At 35.3% G+C, this 20,761-nt stretch overlaps 1 long non-coding RNA gene across 3 annotated transcripts; it reads right to left on the bottom strand.

Moving 5' to 3' along the window:
- Window positions 1-177: 177 nt before the first annotated feature.
- Window positions 178-19,766, bottom strand: LOC116405137. 3 transcript variants are annotated; one of them, XR_004218245.1, is made up of 6 exons: window positions 19,105-19,766; window positions 18,501-18,574; window positions 18,323-18,393; window positions 17,619-17,727; window positions 17,438-17,505; window positions 16,511-16,782 (listed from the first exon to the last, which is right to left on the bottom strand). It is a non-coding gene; the product is annotated as an uncharacterized LOC116405137 (long non-coding RNA). The 3 variants fall into 3 exon arrangements; XR_004218246.1 differs by having other exon boundaries at window positions 16,741-16,782; window positions 17,394-17,505; XR_004218247.1 differs by lacking the exons at window positions 16,511-16,782; window positions 17,438-17,505 and adding an exon at window positions 178-741.
- Window positions 19,767-20,761: the final 995 nt, after the last annotated feature.

The following is a 20,761-nucleotide window of genomic DNA, read 5'->3' as shown; positions in this document are numbered from 1 at the left end:
AACAATCTTATATTATGTGGTAGGTCATTCAATATATCAAAGAAGAAAAAACCGAATTGGAAGGTTGTTAAGGTATGTGGCATTGACCAGTAGGGTAGTCGTAAATAAGTTATTAATTTAAACGTTTCACATGTATTTTTTATATTCTACATCCAGTGTCCCAAACAAAATGGGTGGTAGAATGCAGGTACTATGTTATGCGATTCATGCGGGACATAATTTCTGCGAGGAGTACTTCGATTGTAGATGTCGTAAGTATTAGAGTTTTGAAACCACTTTATGTCATTGTTTGGAATGAAAATAATTCTTAACCACTTTATTATTTACAGATGAAAAGTTTACCTCCTACGTACTCTATTTACCTCCTACGTACTCTCAAGATGAAATCGATGAAGTTAGATCGGAATTGGCGGAGTTCCTTTCTAAGCACGTACATCGTGCTTAGCACCAGATTAGGAAACAACATTTTTTGAAGTATTTTGTGGGGATTTTTTGTTAATATAATTTTGTTAAACCCGAACGACATACAAGAAAATGTTAAGCACATTGTTTTGAACAGACTTAAGCATGAAAGGGGTAAGTGAATGGTTATTTTATCACATCTAAGTATATGTGACTTGCTTTTAAGTAAGTGGATATGAATGTGTGTTTGCTTATAGGTTTCTTATGAAGAGTTCGATATATATGTGACTGGCTCATGGAATTTTGTTATTTGGTGCCATACTGCATTGGGATATGAATCTTCTTGCAATCAAATAACTGTCGAAGGTGATTATTTGCTTGTGTCCTTGGTTCACTAGCTTTGAATGTTTAATATATGGATTGAGGATTAGAGATGTATGTTTTTGCAATGTGCTGTCTAATTGGTTTTTGTAATTCAGTACTGCGGTCTTCCAAAATATGGACAGCTTTGTCATACACATGGGATAATGCTGGGCACTTCATTCAAGTAAGACGCTATAGACCTACATTGTCGTAAACCAACAATGAATGGTATGTCGATACATGTATGTTTTCACATGAACCCTTCATTCCCTGTAGCACTTTTTTTGTTCGTGAACCTGAGTAGTTACTGTAATCTTCCTATTCGTTTTAATAATTTGAGAGAATTGGTACATGATTATTCATAGTTCATCTTTATTTGCGATGATTGCCTAATACAAACTGTTCAACTCTAAGGATTACAAATTGTCGTACATGTATTGTCGTAGGTTGTTTTGTTCTAAGTACTAGGAACAACCCAAGAAGTTGTTCAATTTGCAGTGGCCATTTGGTTGGACGTTCTTCTTCTCCTAGATCTCTTTCTCCTCTTCTTAGGAACTTCATTTTCATTATCAGATTTGATATCCATTACCATATTATGTTCGGCATCTGTAATATGATAATCTGGTTCTTCCACTTCTTCTTGCAGTGACCATTTGTTTCTTATCATTATGAGGTATATTATTGGTCAAGTGAGAACTCATATTCCCAAGGGAAAGATCTCCCACAAGCAAAACTCTTATTGAAGAGGGACCACCATGAGTGGGGTAGTAAAATGAATAGAGAAGGGGAGAGTGAGATGGGGTATGTTTTTGGTATGTGTATTCTAGCTAGAGAGAAAGAGTAGCAGTATGTTTTTGTTTGCTATGTTTGCCTAATGTAGTCCTCATGTGCTTCTCTTTTCATTTCATGGAATCAAGTGTTGAAGTTCTTGTTTGTGTTCTGTATTTTGTTGAGACATTGATTTAGTTATTCATTGACTGTACGTATGTGTTATGGATACTTATATTCATGTTGTCTTTGTAGGTTCAACTGGAGTCGACAACTTCATGAGTTTTCTTTCAAAGAACATTTCCAGAAACGAACATTCTCGGTTGGGTCGTTTATGCTTCTGCAGAAAATCTTGTTAGATGTATTCTAATGCTATTTAAAATATTTTTTGATTAAGGGCTAGTATTCCGTACATGTGGATTATTGAAACTTGTATTAAGATGTACAAATATTATAAATCGTATTATAGTGTATATATATTAAAGTGTTGGCTATTTTTTTGTACATTGGTGTGAAACTTGTATAAATTCAAATTTGTCATTCTCAGCTACATTATTGTCATTCAAATGGTTCGTGTAATGGTGGAGCTGCATGGAGAACAGGAAAAAACTATAGGAAATTGAGAAATGTGGAACAGGAAATAAATGACGTAACAAACGAATTTGTGATAGTTATTAGTTGTTGTAAATTGGAGAACGATGACAGTTATTTAACAAAATAAATTGTTACGATTGTCTATATGTGACAGGAATAACATGTCGTCAATAGATAAACAATGACAATTTTTTTTCAAAAAAAACTGTCACAATTGCAATATATTTGACTGGAAAAAAATGTCGTCAATAGCAAAACAATGACATTTAATGTTATCGAAAAACTGTCACGATTGCACAATCGTTGGCTGGGAAAAAATGTCGTCAATAACTAAACAATGACATTTTAAAAAAAAAAACTGTCGCGAATAACATATTCATGACAATTAATAAATGTCACAATAAATGAATTTGTGACATTTATTTAACCGTCGTTAATAAAGAAATGATGATAGTTATTAACTGTCATAAAATAGAATATGACAGTTATTTGAAGTAGTTGAATGTTGATTAACGACATTTATTTAATGTCATAAAATAACCTATTGCGACAGTTTTCGAAAACTGTCGTCGAAGGACTTTCCATGACTCTCGCTTGTATGACTGAAAATAACTGTCGCGAAATTCGTTTACGACAGTAAATAACTGTCGTCGTAGACCACTTTTGTACTAGTGGGTTCTTTGTCTATCAGCTCGTCTCTCTACAATTATTAGACACTTGAAGCTAATGATTCAAGGTTAGTCTTCTTCTTCTTTTCTTCTACATCATTGTCCAACTCCAGTTAGTAATAGGCTTGTTAAATGTTTCATTTTTATGCATGTCTTTCCCACTTGGTCATATTTAGCTTGTTCATTTTGAAATTCAACAGGTATTTGATTGTGAGGAAAATCCCAGCATTGGGTTATGGAGATGACTTGCACAAACTATTCTCCTCCTACAGGAACCTTGAAGAGTAACTTCTATTCTCGTTTCCCTTTTTTAATTAATTCTCGTACTTCCTTTTCTAATTCCTTAGATGGGATGATTCTTTTTTACCGCTCCCTTATCACATGCTTCTCCCATGTTTGATTGGATTAGCTTCTCATAATTTTATTAACTTCTCAGGTGTAAACCCATGGATGCCGAAGAGTGTGATGAATTCACAAATGTTTTTTTGTCAAATTTCATTTGGTCACCAATGCCAGGTATTTGAACCTTTTTCTGGTTTTTCTTTTGTTTCAAACAATGCGTTATTTTGCCCGAGTCTGGAGCGTTATTGTGCCCCAGTTGGGTGTGTATAATAGGAAGATGTTGCTTTGGGTACATCTGGAAGGTACCAACAAATCCAACACCACCTACGTCATAGTTAAGAAATGTTGTTTCCTTCTAATAGTTAAGAAATGTATAATAGGAAGATGTTGCTTTGGGTATATCTTTAAGCATGTAATAACTTTTTTATCAGTTGGTAGACCAAGAGGATTTGCAGTTAGTTCAACAACTGCAAAGCTTACAAATCCTTCTCGCTCTCATTATACTCTTGAACAGAAGAACTTTCTCGAAAAGAGGTTTGAGTATATCTTTGCTTTGGGTATATCTTTAAGCATGTAATAACTTTTTTATCAATTGGTAGACTAAGAGGATGTGCAGTTAGTTCAACAACTGCAAAGCTTACAAATCCTTCTCGCTCTCATTATACTCTTGAACAGAAGAACTTTCTCGAAAAGAGGTTTGAGCCAAATTAAAAAATTTGTAGTTCTTGCAAACTTGACAAGTTTGTTTAAGCTCTCTCTCTCTCTCTCTCTGGTAGGATTTATGGAGACGCAACAGTTATTTCCAATCCCTATGTTTCTCAAATAACAAGAGTTTCCTCTAACCAAGTTTGTTACCATGGTTGGTGTTCGACGTTTCAATGTCAGTCTGGACCGGGGATATGAGGTTCAATCGAGCCCAACATAAAGTTTAGGTACCAAGCCATTCCCACAATACTTGTGTTCCATTTTCCTCATAAATTTAAGATTGACATTTTGACATTCGTTGTTTCTTTGATTTTGTAGCTTTTGCGAATTGAAAACTTATTGTTCTTTTCCTCATACTCTATTTGTTCAAGTTCAAGTTATTAGATTATCCATTTTCTGCTTCTGATTTCACAAACTTCCTCTTGTACTATGAAAATGGAATTTTTTGAGCCCATTTATTTTTTTAATATATGAAAGTTATCTTATTGCTCCAATGCTACAAAGTAGGTTTGCATCATCATATATATAGATCACTTATGACTTACATGTTTTTTAATTGGTGCTTATAGGGTTTTTGTTATTGAATTGGGTTTCATTCAATTAGTGATAAGTTTTAATCACGGTTTGCTGTGCTTGCAAAGAAGCTGGTTTGTATTTTTATGAAAAATGTATCTATGGACAAGGGAGGTGAGTTGGGTGGCTTACATACGCCATTGAGTTTTGAGATCTTTTGACACTTATGGTTCTCTCTAATTTATTTTCCGTTTCTTTGTTGTTACAATTGTTAGGATAGGATGGAAACTTGTTCATTAATACATGGTTGTGATATTGTGAGATTTATCGAAATACTGTTTAATGAGCAAGCTAGTAATTGATGTAGGCATTTGCTATGATTTTTGGTCAGCGAGGAGTGATATTAAATGTTCCTTTTATTCTTTTCATAACGATGAAGAATGCTGGAAACCAATAATGGGGTTGTTGTATGCCGCACATCCCTCAAATTCACATTCCAGAGGAGCCAGTGAAAGAGATTGTCTCTGCTTTGAGAGTTGAGATCAATAGGGCCATTGTTGTCTTGAGAGATGTTGCAATAGGAAGGGATCTGAAGAGCTTTCTTTATGTATGTTAACTCTTTCATCTTTGAATTTGATACTTTATTTAGTTATGTATCTAGTTTTTTTAAATAACTTTTAAGAAACCCAATAATCTCTTAATTTATGCATTCTTTATGTTATCTCTTGTAAGTACTTTTACGTAAACGATTTTCAATACTTAATGGATGTTTTGTGTGAGTGTTCTTTCATTATATGAATGCGTTGAGAATAATCATGTGAATATGACGAATGATTTCATGTATGAAAGTTGTGTTTGAAAACATTTCTTCTGAGTTTGTAGTATGCATATTTTGTTGGGTATATTATTATATGTTATGGTCTTAAATGATGCCAGTGCTATGTTATTTGTAAGAGTAACTTGAATGATTCTTATATGATGACTGTGATGCTTGTGTGTAAGTAAACTATTGGTCTTATTTCTGAGGTTGAGCTATTATTATGTGGTGTGCACATAGTATATGCCGGCGTCGTGTGGACATTTGGTGTAACAAGAAAGGAATCCGAGAAATCCTTGGATGTTGTGGATGGAGTTATTGCAGTAGCCTGAATGCAAGATGCTGAGGAGAGTGAATCTCTGTCATCTTAGCGAAGTGAGGATTCTGTTAGACCTCTAATATTATATCAGTACAAGAGGAGAGGAAATAAGTTTGTTAAGGGGGGAGACACGTGTGAGTGATAGGTTGGTTCGTCATATAAATAAGTTTGTTATGGAGGGTTATTAAGGGGGGAAACACGTGTGAGTGATAGGTTGGTTAGTGATAGGTTAGTTCGTCATATTGTTGGAATTCTTTCCTTTTTTCTAGGCTTTTTCCTTGTTAGAATCCTAGAATAATTATGGAAAGATTATGGGGATGTATTCCTTATTTTCCTTATTCCTTATTTTCCTAATTTTTTTCCTTTTTTATTCCATTGTGTACTCTATTTATTCTCCCATGTACCTATTGTTTTATTCATTAGAAAATAATAACAACAAACAATCGTGGTTTTTCTCCCGGTACTCGGGTTTCCACGTAAATTGGTGTGAACTCGTTGTCTCTCTTTTCAATATGGTATCAGAGCGGGACTATGAAAACACCCTAGAAACCCAAAAAAAATCAAACAGAAGGGACAACCATCAATTTTAGTGCTGCCGTAGCTGCTGCCATCGATGCTCGGATGAGTGCTGCCATGGACAAATTATTAAGCCGGCTACAGAAAACGTCCGAAAATAATTTTTCGTCATTACCGCAGTCGTCCGTGCCGTCACCGGACCACCACGCGTCGCCGCTGGACCACCATGCGCCTGGTTTTCTTCCTCAGACGGCGCCGACCATCCCATTTGTCCAACCCTTTTCTTCGTCTGCGGCCTATATTGCTCCCCACGCCCCGATTTATGTTCTGCCATCTAATTCCAATCAGCTACCACCGCTTCTGCCGTCAAATTTGTATGGCCAGCCACCCAATGATCCTATCTACCATCCCGATGTTAAAAACTCTCAAATTCACTCAACATTTGAGGTTGGTGAATCTTCGACATATTCCAACCGTAACGTGCAAGTTTCCTCGGGAATAGTTCATCAACAATTGGAAGGGCTTCGACAACAGATAGCAGCACTTGAGGCTACCTTAGGGACGACATCCACTCTACCGATGTATTCTGAGAATCCGGTAAACTCGTTCCCTAATGTATCCTCTTCTTATGTGACTAATACGGTGGCTCAGTCTTCCATGTATCATCTTTCAGGAGAAAAGTTGAATGGCAACAACTATTTCTCATGGTCTCAGTCAGTAAAGATGGTCCTCGAAGGACGACAAAAATTTAGCTTTCTGACAGGGGAAATACCTCGCCCCTACCGGGCGACCCACATGAACGATATTGGAAGGCAGAAGACTCTATTCTTCGATCCATATTGATCAATAGTATGGAACCTCAAATTGGCAAGCCGTTATTGTTTGCTGCAACAGCCAAGGATATTTGGGACACAACCCAGACACTTTACTCAAAACGTCAGAATGCCTCTCGTCTATACACGCTGAGAAAGCAAGTTCATGAATGCAAGCAAGGAACCATGGATGTCACATCCTTTTTCAATAAGCTTTCTCTTATATGGCAAGAAATGGACCTATGCAGAGAACTAGTCTGGCGTGATCCCACTGATGGTGTACAGTACTCGAGAATTGAAGAGAATGACAGGATTTATGACTTTCTTGCTGGTCTTAATCCTAAGTTTGATGTAGTTCGAGGGCGTATACTAGGTCAAAGACCGATTCCCTCCTTGATGGAAGTTTGCTCTGAAATCCGCCTCGAGGAAGATCGCACAAGTGCTATGAATATTTCCGCAACCCCTACTATTGACTCCGCTGCTTTTAGTGCAAGATCTTCTAACAGTAGCAGTGACAAGCATAATGGAAAACCAATTCCTGTCTGCGAGCATTGCAAAAAACAATGGCATACCAAAGAACAATGTTGGAAGTTACATGGCCGTCCCCAGGAAGTAAGAAACGCCCTTCCAACGACAAACAGAACACAGGGCGGGCGTATGTGAGTGAGTCTGCTGAACCTCCTCAACAATCCGATCCACACAAAAACCAAACTGATCTCAGTCTTGCCACTTTAGGTGCCATTGTCCAAACAGGTATACCTCATTCCTTCGGTCTTGTTAGTATTGATGGGAAGAACCCCTGGATTCTGGATTCTGGTGCCACAGATCATTTGACTGGGTCCTCTGAACATTTTGTATCTTACATTCCTTGTGCTGGGAACGAGACAATTAGAATTGCAGATGGCTCCTTGGCCCCCATTGCTGGAAAGGGGAATATTTTTCCTTGTGCGGGGCTCTCCTTACATAATGTTTTGCATGTGCCCAAACTATCTTATAATTTGCTTTCGATAAGCAAGATCACTCGTGAGTTAAACTGCAAAGCAATATTCTTACCTGATTCTGTCTCTTTTCAGGACTTGAGCTCGGGGAGGATGATTGGCACTGCCCAGCATAGTAGGGGATTGTTCATCAAAACTCGTGCGCCTACACTCCTCAACAAAATGGAGTGGCCGAGCGAAAAAAGCGTCACCTTCTGGAAGTAGCCCGTTCCCTTATGCTTTCTACTTCCCTTCCTTCATACTTGTGGGGAGATGCTATTCTTACAGCAGCTCATTTAATCAATAGAATGTCTTCTCGTATTCTTCATCTTCAAACTCCCTTAGATTGTCTTAAGGAGTCCTACCCATCGACTCGTCATGTTTCTGAGGTTCCTCTTCGTGTGTTTGTTGGTGTACCGCTTATGTCCATAATTTTGGCCCTAATCAAACCAAATTTACCCCTCGGGCTCAGGCATGTGTGTTTGTTGGGTATCCCCCTCACTAGCGTGGTTATAAATGTTTTCACCCACCATCCAGAAAATACTTTGTCACTATGGATGTTTACTTTCTGTGAGGATCGACCCTACTTTCCCGTTAGCCATCTTCAGGGGGAGAGTGTGAGTGAAGAGTCTAACAACACCTTTGAATTCATCGAACCCACTCCTAGTGTCGTGTCTAACATCATTCCTCATTCCATAGTCCTACCCACAAACCAAGTCCCCTGGAAAACGTACTACAGGAGGAATCACAAAAAGGAAGTCGGTTCCACTGTAGGCGGCTGACTAGTAGGGGAACCGACTTCCTATTTCAGAAGTAGTGAAATAGGAAGATAAGAGACTAGTCCTAGGAATGCTACTAGAAGAGGTATCGTCATCAAGGAGGTAGAGTCCCCTACTATGTCGGGCAGTGTCAATCATCCTCCCCGAGCTCAAGTCCTGAAAAGAGATAGAATCAGGTAAGAATATTGCTTTGCAGTTTAACTCACGAGTGATCTTGCTTATCGAAAGCAAATTATAAGATAGTTTGGGCACATGCAAAACATTATGTAAGAAGAGCCCTGCACAAGGAGAAATCTTCCCCTTTCCAGCAATGGGGCCAAGGAGCCATCTGCAATTCTAATTGTCTCGTTCCCAGCACAAGGAATGTAAGATACAAAATGTTCAGAGGACCCAGTCAAATGATCTGTGGCACCAGAATCCAGAATCCAGGGGTTCTTCCCATCAATACTAACAAGACCGAAGGAATGAGGTATACCTGTTTGGACAATGGCACCTAAAGTGGCAAGACTGAGATCAGTTTGGTTTTTGTGTGGATCGGATTGTTGAGGAGGTTCAGCAGACTCACTCACATACGCCCGCCCTGTGTTCTGTTTGTCGTTGGAAGGGCGTTTCTTACTTCCTGGGGGACGACCATGTAACTTCCAACATTGTTCTTTGGTATGCCATTGTTTTTTGCAATGCTCGCAGACAGGAATTGGTTTTCCATTATGCTTGTCACTGCTACTGTTAGAAGATCTTGCACTAAAAGCAGCAGAGTCAATAGTAGGGGTTGCGGAAATATTCATAGCACTTGTGCGATCTTCCTCGAGGCGGATTTCAGAGCAAACTTCCATCAAGGAGGGAATCGGTCTTTGACCTAGTATACGCCCTCGAACTACATCAAACTTAGGATTAAGACCAGCAAGAAAGTCATAAATCCTGTCATTCTCTTCAATTCTCGAGTACTGTACACCATCAGTGGGATCACGCCAGACTAGTTCTCTGCATAGGTCCATTTCTTGCCATATAAGAGAAAGCTTATTGAAAAAGGATGTGACATCCATGGTTCCTTGCTTGAATTCATGAACTTGCTTTCTCAGCGTGTATAGACGAGAGGCATTCTGACGTTTTGAGTAAAGTGTCTGGGCTGTGTCCCAAATATCCTTGGCTGTTGCAGCAAACAATAACGGCTTGCCAATTTGAGGTTCCATACTATTGATCAATATGGATCGAAGAATAGAGTCTTCTGCCTTCCAATATCGTTCATGTGGGTCGCCCGGTAGGGGGCGAGGTATTTCCCCTGTCAGAAAGCTAAATTTTTGTCGTCCTTCGAGGACCATCTTTACTGACTGAGACCATGAGAAATAGTTGTTGCCATTCAACTTTTCTCCTGAAAGATGATACATGGAAGACTGAGTCACTGTATTAGTCACATAAGGAGAGGATACATTAGGGAACGAGTTTATCAGATTCTCAAAATACATCGGTAGAGTGGATGTCGTCCCTAAGGTAGCCTCAAGTGCTGCTATCTGTTGTCGAAGCCCTTCCAATTGTTGATGAACTATTCCCGAGGAAGCTTGCACGTTACGGTTGGAATATGCCGAAGATTCACCAACCTCAAATGTTGAGTGAATTTGAGAGTTTTTAACATCGGGATGGTAGCTAGGATCATTGGGTGGCTGGCCATACAGATTTGACGGCAGAAGCAGTGGTAGCCGATTGGAATTAGATGGCAGAACATAAATCGGGGCGTGGGGAGCAATATAGGCCGCGGACGAAGAAAAGGGTTGGACAGATGGGATGGTCGGCGCCATCTGAGGAAGAAAACCAGGCGCGTGGTGGTCTACGAGGCGCGTGGTGGGTCGTCGGTGACGGCGCGGACGACTGCGGTAATGACGAAAAATTATTTTTGGACGTTTTCTGTAGCGGCTTAATAATTCGTCCATGGCAGCACGCATCCGAGCATCAATGGCAGCAGCTACGGTAGCACTAAAATTGATGGTTGTCCCTTCTGTTTGATTTTCATAAGTGGTTTGGTTTTTTTGGGTTTCTAGGGTGTTTTCATTGTCCCGCTCTGATACCATATTGAAAAGAGAGACAACGAGTTCACACCAATTTACGTGGAAACCCAAGTACCGGGAGAAAAACCACGATTGTTTGTGTTGTTATTATTTTCTAATGAATAAAGCAATAGGTACAAGGGAGAATAAATAGAGTACACAATGGAATAAAAAGGGAAAAGATTTAGGAAAATAAGGAATACATTCCCATAATCTTTCCATAATTATTCTAGGATTCTAACAAGGAAAAAGCCTAGAAAAAAAGGAAAGAATTCCAACAACAACCAATACCTACCAAGTATTCCCTAGAATATGCCATAAAGTTTCATATAAAGAAGGTATAAGAGATAAAGTGAAAGAAAATATTTTGGATATGGTAGAATCAAAATAGGTACACAATCAAAATATGTGCTTGGACTAAAGTTTCCTAGAAAGAGGGGTACGAGATAGGGCAAAGATATGGCAGAATCACAATAATATAGTACATAAGCAAAATATCCAAAAAAACAAAAAGAACAAGGGATATGACAATGATTAATAGTGATGAATACTAAAAATATGGTAGGGATGGGTAGGGAACAAAGAAACAAAGAAGACAACAACGTTTTAAAACTAAACTCTAAACAGATAAGTAAATTAGAAGCTAACTATTTTTGTTTCAGAGTTAAAACTTCATCATTGGTTGGGTAAGGGAAAAGAAAGCTTATCTTTGATTCCCACCAAGACCCACAATGCCACTTCACCCCTACCACTCTCCAAACACAACTCTCTATCCCCACCAAGCACAATCATCCCTTAACTAAATCAATTAGGTTGAACCAATAGGGTGAGAGAATTTGATGTAGCAAGGAAATAAAACGTTAGAAGCGACAAAAGAAATTATCCTATAGAGTGTAGGAATTGAAAATCAAAGATTACCCAATGAGATACAAATAAAAAATATGTGAATTATATAAACCAAACACTGCCAGAAGGTTCATGATATTGTCAAAGTACAAAATCAAAGACCACTCAATGAGATAGGAATACAAAACATGTGAACTATAAACCAAACGCTATCCAAAGGTTCGTGATATTGTCAAAGTAGAAATTAAAGACTCCTAAGTGAGATAGGAATACAAAATATGTGAATTATAAACCAAACACAACCCAAAGGTTAAAAAAACATAGATATTGAAATACAAAGAGTTGAGAACAAAGACGTATATATTGAAAATAATCATAGATATTGAAATACAAAAGGTTGGGAACAAAATCAAAGATATTGACCTCCAAAGATTCACGGATCTAAAATCAACAAGATATAAATCGTACAGTACTTGAAATATAAATCCTAAAGTTGAAAAAAGAATTTGGGATTGCATCATCGAGGACACAAAGTTGAGAAATTTACCTATGACCTCTTCCTCCTTACCATGCTCAGATCCTTCAGCCCTGACCACACTCCAAATGAAAATGTCTACCAACTGTGCAACCATGTGGAACTATAGATCTGCGAAGGGTTAGAAGAATAATGAAATTGAATTGAGTGAAAAAGGGAAGAATGAGTGGTACGAGTTGGGGTTTCGATTGGAGTGGTAAGGAAATCGGAAGAGGCGAAAGAAAGAGGGAAGACGTGAGCGAACAAAATATTTTTATTAGGGTTTGAGAAGCGTATTGTACAAAAACCATTATTTCAAAGATCAACCCTAAAATCCCAAAGAAATCGAACATGCAATAGGAGAATGGTAACAAATCTTGAAATTTGTGCTTTGAAATCTATAAGAAAAATCGACAACTGGAATCGAAGACATGAAGGAAAGAGGGAAGACGTGAGCAGACGAAAAGTGTGATTTTGTGTAAGAGGAGACCATCATAGTGGAAGTGAAGGACAAGGGAGGGTGAGACAGAGGTGTGGACACGAGAGAACAAAATAGTACCACTATAGAAAAACGAAGGAGTGAAGCACAGTGCGTTGTTTGGAGGTTATTTCTAACCTTAACTCTAATCCCCAATTAAACACAACTCTAGACCCAAACAAGGAGTGGGATATAGTAGTCAACTCCACTCCATCCAAACAGGTCCTTACATTGTTTTAATTCAAAACCAATGCTCACATAGGCCCATGATATTTAATTTTATTGGTTCTTCCAACCATACCCTAAATTATGAGAATGCACACAAGAAGTAAAATAGTTCATTAAAATTAAACGACTTTTACGCGATAACTACCTATTTTTCTCAACGATACTTTGAGTTTCTCAAATTTCTTACTAATATACGTAGAATAAAATCTCGTAATTGCTTTCTATAAATACATAGAATATCGATTCTTAATTTAGCTTTAAAGAAAACCCTAATTGGAGACAATGAGAAAAAACAAATGTACGTTTTTGTTTTTATAAAAAGGCAAAGAAAAAGTAATTGAACCGTAGTGCCAAACTTTGGCAAACTTTGGGGATGACCTAAACACAAAGAGTATGAAGAAATGACATACATCTACAACAAATTAAAAGATACAAAATAGAAATCCAAAAGTTATTATCGTGGAATGAATAGAAAGAAAGCTAGATCCTATAACCTAACTTAGATATCAAAGATTAAAACATCCTAATTTAGTCCAAAAATAAAATAATCTTATTAAAAATCTCTATTTTATATCATTCCTATAACCACAAAAAGTTCAAACAAAACAATGGTAATATAAGTTGTTTCCAGTTGCTATGACCAACGTTACTATTTTAAATTATCTTTCATCTCCCTTATAAAATGCGTTATAAAGAATTAATTAATCAATTGGATATTCGGGAGTCAAAAACTCAGTAATTTGAAAAGTAATTTTGAATTATTTGATTTATTAGATCTTGAATTTTTATGAACTTATTTTCATTTTCAGCAATTCATGGAAAGATGAATCGAGGAAAAACTTATGAATGCACTTCATTAAGCTTGAAGTGAGGAATACGCAGCACTTATCAGAGGTTGAACTTCTTCCTTATATTCTCCGGATTTCTCCGTCCTTTATTTACACCACTCCTACAATAAGAAGAAAGATAGATATAAAAGAGAGCAAGGACAGAGGTTCTAATAGATTAGAGTGTTTACTGGACTAAAATATAGTATGTACTCTCTAAACACAAGCTATTTAACATACGAACTGAACTATATAATAACAAATTTGTTGACCCAAACACTCTAAAGAAGGTTAGAAAGGTGAGGATCCAGATGTGATGAATTTTTTCTTACACACTAAAAAAAAAGAAAGAACATCGGTAGAAATTTGTCGGAAAAAAACACTAAAAACACCTATTAGACGAAAGGTGTCCAAGATGCTTGGTTTATGTAAAGCTAGAACATCCTCTATAATCTTTGCATACTCACAAATATGACTACCTAAATAAATGATTCCAATCAATCACTTAGTTATAAGAATGAATAACCCTTAGGTCGAACTTAAGAATTCAGTCGAACTTAAGAACTCATGACGGTCATTCTTAGATCCTAAGAAAATTCATTTCAGAATTAGTTTGATCAAAACTAATTCAATTAATCAGATTAATCATAAAATCTAAAGCATATTTGAAAAAGAAAAAATAACAATACCAAAAGGTTTCAATCATTAGTTTTTGTTTTAAAAGCATTACAAGTCATTTTATAGTCAACTAGACATTATAAAGTCCAATAAGTTAGAAAACGTTAAAAAAAGTTAATAAATGAAATTCGTTAAGAAATAAGACGTGATAAATTGTAACTCAATTAAATTGAGAAGGCAAAATGCAAAACCAAATAGGTAGAAATGCTCCAAATAAACTTAAATAAATCCTCTGGAAGACGATAAATTTGATATGCACATTTGACAAGATTTGATATCATCAGTTCGTACGCCATTTATACTTGATTTGATAGCACATCCTTCACAATTTTTGCATAATTTTTTTCTTCTTTATACGATCTTCCAAATTATAGGACTTTTCCTTTGTCATTATCATTTTATTCTCTTGTAAATAACTTATTGAACTCGAAAATCTTTCACTGATTGTGCATTAGCGGCTAACCTTTAAAGTTGTAGTAGATCCACGGTTGGATTCACATCAGTAGACAATCATTTTTCAAATCATATTTTTGTTTCCTTTTAATCCACACCCACAGTATTGATTGTATAATAGTTATCAACATTTGTCACACATGACATTGTTCTATAAAGTACTATTGAACCATCTGTGTAGGTAAGTATATTTGTACCATTTTAGCTATTGAATTTTTGATAATATAATTAAGGATTTTGTTTCTAAGTTTTTCAAATATATATTTTTTATGTTTGAGATTTTAAAAAAAAAGTAGGTTTGCTAGGTCCTCAGACAATTTACAATTATTTTAAATTAAAAAATAATTTTGATTTATAATTTAATCTCTAAATAAAAAAAATCATGAACCTATTAAACATATTTTTAAAAATTCAGGAACTAAAAATACACGTTTGAACAAACTCAATAAAATATAGAATTTTTTTTTTAAATAGCAAATTTTACAAAAATATTTACAACCTATAGCAAATTTTATCACTATTAGTCATTGATATAGTGTAGTGATAGAATAAAAAATTTTGCGTACATATTTTAATTTATTTTACTATTTTTAAAAATATCCCTAAAATATATGTATTTTTTAGGAAGTAAATGATTAAAAAGATACTTTTGGAAAATTTAAAACTTAAATATATATATATTCTCTAAACAAAAAGTGAAAAAGTAAAAGGATATATATTTAAAAAATTGAAGGACGAAATATAGTTTACTCTCCAAGTTAACTTGGAAACTTTACAATCAGTTTTCTTTTAAAAATCATTGGAATTTATTTGAAAGGACATTTATAAATTATTGATGTACAACTAAAAAAGAAGGAAAGAAATAAGAATTTAACTTGATGAGTGACATAAACATTGCAACCATACAAACCCACACATTTAGTATAGATTTTTGTAGGTTTAAACTTCTCTCAACTCTTTACATAATATATATGTAGAACTGAAAATATATCATATTAACAAAGCTAGTTCAATACTGAAATTGTATCCTAACCTTTTTATTAAATTATAAAGCTCATGTGAACAGAATTTCTAAATCCATACAGTTCTATTGAACTTCATTTGTATTACATTGAAATAAGTATTAGAAGAATATAATATATAGATAGATATATTGTGTTATATTATTATATTATGTTTATAACCACTAGTACAAAAGTGGGCTACGACGACAGTTATTTACTGTCGCGAACAGATTTCGCGACAGTTATTTTCAGTCATAGAAGCGGGAGTCATGGAAAGGCCTTCGACGACAGTTTTTGAAAACTGTCGCAATAGGTTGTTTTATGACATGAAATAAATGTCGTTAATCAACATTCAACGACATTCAATAACTGTCATAATTTATTTTATGACATTCAATAACTATCATCATTTCTTTATTAACGACAGTTAAATAATTGTCACGAATTCTATTATCGTGACATGTATTAATTGTCATGAATATGTTTTTCGCGACAGTTTTTTTTTTTGTAAAAATGTCATTGTTTAGTTATTGACGACATTTTTTTCCAGTCAACGATTGTGCAATCGTGACAGTTTTTCGATAACATTAAATGTCATTGTTTTGCCATTGACGACATTTTTTTCCAGTCAAATATAATGCAATCGTGACAGTTTTTTTTTTTAAAAAAAATTGTCATTGTTTATCTTATGACGACATGTTATTCCTGTCACATATAGAGCAATCGTGACAATTTATTTTGTTAAATAACTGTCATCATTCTCCAATTTACAACAACTATTAACTATCACATTTCTCAATTTCCTATAGTTTTATTTTGTTCTCCATGCAGCTCCACCATTACACGAACCATTAGAATGACAATAATGTAGCTGAGAATGACAAATTTGAAATTATACAAGTTTCACACCAATGTACAAGAAAATAGCCAACACTTTAATATATATACACTATAATACGATTTATAATATTTGTACATCTTAATACAAGTTTCAGTAATCCACATGTGCGAAATACTAACCCTTAATCAAAAAATATCTTAAATAACATTCGAATATATTTGACTGGACCAACCGAGAATGTTCGTTTCTGGAAATGATATTTGAAACAAAACTCATGAACTTGTCGACTCCAGTTGAACCTACAAAGAATCCATAACACATACGTACAGTCAATGAATAACTAAATCAACGTCTCAACAAAATATAGAACACAAACAAGAACTTCAACACTTGATTCCATGAAATGAAAAGAGAAGACCATGAGGACTATATTAGGCAAACACAGCAAACAAAAACATACTGCTACTCTTTCTCTCTAGAATACACATACCAAAAACATACCCAGCTCACTCTCCAATTCTCTATTCATTTTACTACCCCACTCATGGTGGTCCCTCTTCAAATCTGATAATGAAAATGAAGTTCCTAAGAAGAGGAGAAAGAGATCAAGGAGAAGAAGAACGTCCAACCAAATGGCCACTGCAAATTGAACAACTTCTTGGGTTGTTCCTGGTCCTTAGAACAAAACAGCCTACGACAATACATGTACGACAATTTGTAATCCTTAGAGTTAAACAGTTTGTATTATGCAATCATCGCCAATAAAGATGAACTATGAATAATCATGTACCAATTCTCTCAAATTATTAAAACGAATAGGAAGATTACAGCAACTACTCAGGTTCAGGAACAAAAAAAGTGCTACAGCGATTGAAGGGTTCATGTGCAAGCCATACATGTATTGACATACCATTAATTGTTGGTTTGCGACAATGTAGGTCTATAGCGTCTTACTTGAATGAAGTGCCCAGCATTATCCCATGTGTATGACAAAGCTGTCCATATTTTGGAAGACCGCAGTTCTGAATTACAAAAATCAATTAGACAGCACATTGCAAAAACATACATCTCTAATCCCCAATCCATATATTAAACATTCAAAGGTAGTGAACCAAGGACACAAGCAAATAATCACCTTCTGCAGTTATTTGATTGCAAGAAGATTCATATCCCAATGCAGTATGACACCAAATACCATAATTCCATGAGCCAGTCACATATATATCGAACTCTTCCTAAGAAACCTATAAGGAGTAATAACAAAAAAAATCTCCAATCAAATGGTGGGAATGGAGAAACTAAGGTGAGTGAGAACTACAATGGGGAAGTCCAAAAAATGAAAGGGTACTCAGAATCTTTCATTCACAAAATCTCATTAAAAACTAGATTATTATACCCAAACATTGACAAAATCTCATATGCTACTTAAAACTAGAAAAAACAAGAAGCATGTAATAATATTGAATTCAAACATGTACTAGTTTTAAAATAATTAACTCTATTGACTTTAATAAACTACATTTGTCTCTCTAGATCTTTTTTTTATTTCCAAACAGAATAAACAACTTGAAACTTCAACCGATACACATCATAAAAACTAGCAGCCTGAGTTCAAATTTGCTAAAACCAGAAAGAAAAGAGGGGAAGGAGAAAACAACAGAAAACAGTAGGATCAACCAACAATTCCAAATAACCAAACCAAGCAGAAGATCAAAGCAATGAAAAATCCAAGGAAAACCCAGAAACCATAAGGCCAAAAGAGAGGAAAAACATAAATGATAAGAGAAGAAAAGAAAAGGGTCAAAGATTCATATATAGAAATGGAGATAAGAGTGTTACCGTGAGTTATTCCTTGGGAGGTGTGGACATTTTGAACTTTAGCAGAAGAATCTAAGCAGTTACCTATTAAACTTCCAATAAACTCACATTCCAATAGTATTTAACAATGGCAAGATGGCCTGGGAGGCAATTTGGAAAGCAAAGGGAGAGAATTAAGAAACAAGGGAGAGAGAGTTACCTCAGTTAAAACAGAACTCTCACATAACTCAAAGCTCAATGTCTCATCGATTGTTATCTTCAACTCTTTAAAATCTACAAACAAAATGAGAATAACATTAAAACTTAGAACTTTAACTTTTAAGTCTAGGAATCATATCCTTGAAATAGAAACAAAATAGAAACTTGAAGTCTCTTTTTTTTCTTCCATTCCTAGGCTCCATCGTAATGAAAGCATGAAATGTGTTAAAAATGAAGGAAAATTCAAGCATTGCATAAAACTATTTCACACATTTACCAATGTTAATTTACCTTTTTTATTTCAACCAACCATGTGGTGAACTCTGATCGTTTGTTCTTAAAAAAATAAAGTTACTCAGATCAAATTGAAGAAATCAACAAGCATTATAGAAACTTTTTCACAGTATAACAGAAATCAAGATCAAAATATGTATTCTCAACTTGCCTAGAATTAATATTGCTAAGCAAAAAAGAAAACATATTTCGCTTTAGACCGAAAACAAAATTGCTTTTAGTGATAGAGAAGAAAACAAATTTTGGGTTTGAGCAGTGAAGAATGTCTTAATCATAAAAAAAACATACAAGTACGGAACAAGCCTTTCTACCTGCTGTTGGTAGTACTCTGCTACATAATCTTCAAGACTTGAATACATTCACCAAGAAAAGAGTGAGAGAAAAAGATGCATGAAGTTCCAAGCTTTTAATTCTTTATTTTCTTCCTCCCTTAACAAACCAAAATCTAACTATACTCTATATCAATCCCAAATTACAAAATAAAGTAGTATCTATACAAATATAAACATGTTTTTATAAAGGCAAAAGAAAGATAAAAATTTTACTAGGATCTAGGACCATAAACTAGCCAACTCAAAGTAGAAACCCAAAATATTGGGGAACTACTACTTAACTCTCTATACCACAACCAATAAATTTCATAACATAAATATGGAGAAAAAAAAATACTAAACTGTAAGAATCAATCCGTTCTAAGTATGAAGTTACATCCAGAAATTACATTCCTACAAAATCAAACAACTATAACTGTGCAACCCTTGGTTGGATCATATTTGTCTCCCAACCTAATTAGGCAAAAGAGATTGAATTAGGGGGAATAACAAAAGGAAAGAAAATCTGGAAGTAAAAAGACAAGAAGTACCATTCTTCATCCTTGTGAGAAAAAGGCTTGTTTATGTGTTGTAATATACTTTGACTTGTATTCTTGATATCTAAAATAAAAAAATGAAGTTCCACATAACTAAAAAGATCAACATACATGCTCTCAACTTCAACAACATATATCTCATCTTCTTCAAGTTCTTGCAATAAATGGTGTGTATGTCATCAAGCCTTCTCTGAAATCACAAATTATCAACATTGCATTGAAAATTATAAAGTTAAAAGAACGAAGTTAGAAAACACAATTCAATAAAATTATGAGACAAAGCAATGCCATACTCTCTATTTACCATAAGACCAACTCATAACTATTGTTTTTACATATTCATACGATGAAGGTTCTGCACATATGTGTATAAAGAAAAGAAGAATTCACAACAGCGTTCATCTAAGGTAAAAAAGGTAAAGTCGGGACGTCCCCTATTTGAAATGAAGATGAAGAATAAAAGAACGAAGAAACAAAGTTGCAGCAAGTAAATTGAGAAAGCGTACTAAATCAAGAGTTGAAAGAGATCTAACCTTCTCAATACCTAGGCCGTTGAGATTCATTTATACTGTTCCAATCTCTTTGGCCTAAATCATAAACCAAAGAATTTAAAACAAATTTCACACCATCCAAATGATAGATCTCTTCAAACCCACAATCATGTTCAAATTTAAAACATCCATGATCACAAATTCAAAGAATTACATCCTCTGGATGAAAAAAAAACACCAATAAAGTCATAGCAAAATACACTATGGAATTTAAAGCCGAGAACAAAATTTTGGAAAGCTTTCTTTACCCAAACACTTTCTTCCTCCACAAGCCTTCACAAGCCTTCACCAAACTAACTACCATCCTTTTTCGTTTTCTTTTTTTTTCTCCTTATGTACACTAGCAAAAAAATATAACAAGATATATATATAGACACCTTTGACAAAATAAGGTGGTGGAGACGGCAGATCGGCGTGCGGGACGACTGCTGCAAGGTTGCTTCGCGAACCGGAGATGGAGACGGCAGATCGCGGGCTGCGACTGGGCTGCGGCGGGAAGAAAACGGAAGAGAAAGACGGCTGGCTGCGGCGGGAAGGAAACGGAAGGGA

The sequence above is a fragment of the Cucumis sativus genome, chromosome 7, assembly GCF_000004075.3.
Source record: "Cucumis sativus cultivar 9930 chromosome 7, Cucumber_9930_V3, whole genome shotgun sequence".
NCBI lineage: Eukaryota > Viridiplantae > Streptophyta > Magnoliopsida > Cucurbitales > Cucurbitaceae > Cucumis > Cucumis sativus.
The sequence above is the reverse complement of the archived record's forward strand: the minus strand, read 5'-3'. Positions and strand labels throughout refer to the sequence as shown.